The following is a 3,796-nucleotide window of genomic DNA, read 5'->3' on the forward strand; positions in this document are numbered from 1 at the left end:
ACACATCACGTGTGTGGTGTGTTTATGGAAAACAGTTGCTAATATTATTGTCAGCATGGATGACATTAAATCAGTCTAAAAGTCCTGTCTTGCAGGTCTTTTCATTTTCATGGATTCAATCTGGTTTGGTTTCAAATTTTTACCAAAATAAAAGTAGAAAATTGAATTTAGATCCATTGTGTATGTTCCAGGAGTGTGAAAGTCGATGCAATAACTGTACAAAGGAAGTCAAAACGAAGGCAGCTAAGGTTATGAACTGCTGCTATGTATGTATAAGTGTATGTAAACCTCTGTATGTACAAACTGTACAACACTGTCCTTTATTTCACGCCTGTTCACTGTACTGTTAAAATTACAGTTAGTCTAAAAAGTAAGAAAACTTGTCTTTGCTTGGTTGGTTTCCTTTTTGTATCAGTATTTCTTGGCAAAATGTGCTACACTTTTAGAAACTCTGTTTATTTCCTTTTCCATGGTTTGTCTAATCCACACAAAGTCACAAGTGTGCATGCAGGCTCAAATATATACATCCACCCCTCCTTATGTAACCCGTTTGTGTGTTATGTCTGTCGATGCGTTGTGTTCTGGCGTATGAATAAGAGGCAGGAGACGACACTGGATCTCTGGGCTGTTTACTGTAAATCGCAGCAACATCTGCTACACATCGACATACAGAGCTGTGATCTGTCTGTGTTGCACACCTGCTGGGACACCTCTCCTCCAACCATGCTGAGTGGAGTTGTGTCCTGCAGCTTTATTTATTTGTTTTAAAATATCAACTTAAGCTCTCAAAAAACAGCAAAAACACAAAATAAATAATATTATCACTGAAAAATCATCCAAAACAACTTATAAGAACAATAAACAAAATAATTCAAAACCAATTAAACAATCAGACAAACAAATACAACTTAATAACCAGGGTCCAGCATTTTGGTGCTTATAATGTAAACTTAAACTCAAATCCAATTATATTAATGAATTGTCATTTTCCATTTAACAGGTAATATAACACTACACCATAAAATCAATTATTGAAAAACTACATCCCAGGAACATAAAAAATATCTCCATACCTGCAAAATATGGAAACACAAAGCTGTGATCTGTGTGTGCTGCGCTCTTGCTAGAGTACCTCTCCTGACAAGAGAACAGCCATCAACAAAATACCGCAGTGATTTCTTTCACCTGCCGCTAGCGACCAGGCTCACTTAGCATGCCAGTACTACAGCTGCATCCTCGGGCTAAAACTCATTAAAAACTTCACATAGACAGGAGATTACATGAAATATTTAATTTAAAAAAGGGCGTTTTGGTCAAATTCAAAACCATTTAATAAATATGTTACACTTACATTTGGTTAACTGACCACTTTTCTTGGCATAATTGGTAAAATTTACGATTATATTTAACTGAATTTGGTAAGCAGAAGAAAATGGATGAATGGAATAACAAGAATGAGAGACATTCAATTCAATTTCTGAATAGTTGAATAAAAATGAGAAATATATCTATAATTCCAGAGGCCATCACAGTCAACAGAATGACATCTAATAAACATCAGTCTATCTTCGTCTGCTGATCCAGTTCAGGTCATGGAAGAGTGAGAGGCAGGGTACATTCTGGACAGATCACCAGGCCTTTGTAGGACTAACACAGAGAGACAGACAAACATGCACACTCACATTCACACCTGTGCTAAATTTAGATTCAGTTAACCCAACCTCAGTAACTGCATGTTTTTGGACTGTGGAGAGGAAGCCGGAGTACCTGGGGAGAACCACAGAGACACGGGGAGAACATGCAAACTCCACACAGAAAAAGCAGCCTGGATTCAAACCCAGGTCCTTCTCTTGCTCTGTGCCTCAACATTTAACTAAACACTTCCAGGAGATTCTGGAGAGCCTTAAAAAGGGTTTGTCTACAGACTGAGGAATAGTGCCACCTTCTGTTCTAACACAATATATATCTGCAGACCATCTATAAAAATGCTATCAAAATCCAATGAATGTGAGCAGCAACATGTTGTACAACGACTGCTCATTAGTCACCTGATTCCTTCATACAGTAAATTACTTGTGCTGCACCAATCAAGCAGAAAGTATTTCACAATTTACTATATTAACAACTAAATTTATTGTCTGATCACTGGTTGGTCAAACCAGAATCTCTCTTTTTGTTTCTCTTTCACAAAAGTTAAATTGTTGTCCTGCAACCTAGAGAGTTAATTGTCAGCAGTAGATACACTCAACATTTGATAACAAGTGTCTGTTAAATTTACACAATTTTAACACTGATGACAGATAACAAGCTGATCTTCATTGCATGTGTGTGTGTTAGTAGGCAGGTTTAATACATGTGTGTGCAGTGGAGCTGCAGATTCAGCAGGGCACTTTTTTTTTTTTGGCAGCATTGTGTGTGCAGAGAGTCCATGGAAGGAAGTTTTGTTCCCGTAATCCTCAGACTTTATGACTTTATGACTCTTTGCAGAACCTTCCTCTCTGTCTGTGTGGTGTTTCCATACCAGACAGTTGTTGATGTGTCAGGCTGCACAAACAGCTGTGCAGCTTTTAGTCTCACACAGCTGGAAACAGCTGGACACACTCACAGGTTACACATCTGGGATTCAGAATATTTTTCTCACCTGTGACATTCAGTGTGTGAATGTGTGTATGAATGGGTGGATGACTGGGTGGATGACTGGATGTGTAAAGTGCTTTGGGGTCCTTAGGGACTAGTAAAGCGCTACACAAGTACAGGCCATTTACCATTTAGTAACACTACTTTGTGTAGCAGGTCTTTCAGTTTCAGACTGAAGTCTTTATTTCTCAGAGGATCTTCATTCATCTCTGTGCGGTCTCTGTGATCCTGGTCCTGTAAGAGATGCTGGTGTTCATTGTTCTGATACACATGGACCGTTGTATTTCGGTGTTTCCAGTCCACTTTGACGTCCTGAGGAACATCATCTTTGTTTTTTCTTTGTCTGTTTTCTGTTTTCAGCGTCAGACTGAGGTCTCTGCTTCTCGTGGGTCTTTTCTGTATTTCTGCTCCTTTAACACAGCTGTTCTAACACCTCAGATACACCTGGACCAAATCTCCTCAGGTGAGTAAAGAATGCCTTTAAACGCTGTGAGCTGAAGAAACATTCTGAGCTCTTGATTTAATGCTCAATCATCCAGGTGAGTAAATCCCAAAAAGTGGATTCTGTTCATCTGGACCGTTTTCAGTGGGAGGAACATTTCTTCACTCTGATGAAATGACAAAATGTTTCTTCCACTGAAAATGTTACGTCCAGATGAACAGAATCCACCTTTTGGGATTCTGAGATCTTCATTAACCAAAGGATCCTCCTATCAGAGCTCTGCTCTATCTATATTTCAGGAAGTACAGGATTTCCTTCCCATCTTTCAAAATGGGGGAAAAAATCCTGTGCTTTCTTAGGCACAGGCCATGTTTTGAGGTAACTTAGCCTTGCCAAACATCCAGGGATTTTATAGGAAAGGACACTAAGGAAGAAATGTCTACAACCAAATCAAGCCAACACTGTAGCCAATTCCCTGCATTGTTATTAGGCATGCAATGTAGAGAATTGGCTGGAAAGACAGCTGTAGCTGGAAAGGATTTACTGCAGGTCAGTGTGGTGAAAGATAGAGATGTACAATGGGGCAAAAAGTATTAGTCAGCCAACAATTGTGCAAGTTCTCCCATTTAAAAGATGAGAGAGGCCTGTATTTTTCATCATAGGCTGGGTAGACTGAATCTGCAATAGGTAAGCAGCTTGGTGTGAAGAAATCAACTG

This window comes from Oreochromis niloticus, linkage group LG3, assembly GCF_001858045.2.
Source record: "Oreochromis niloticus isolate F11D_XX linkage group LG3, O_niloticus_UMD_NMBU, whole genome shotgun sequence".
In the NCBI taxonomy this organism is placed as follows: Eukaryota; Metazoa; Chordata; class Actinopteri; order Cichliformes; family Cichlidae; genus Oreochromis; species Oreochromis niloticus.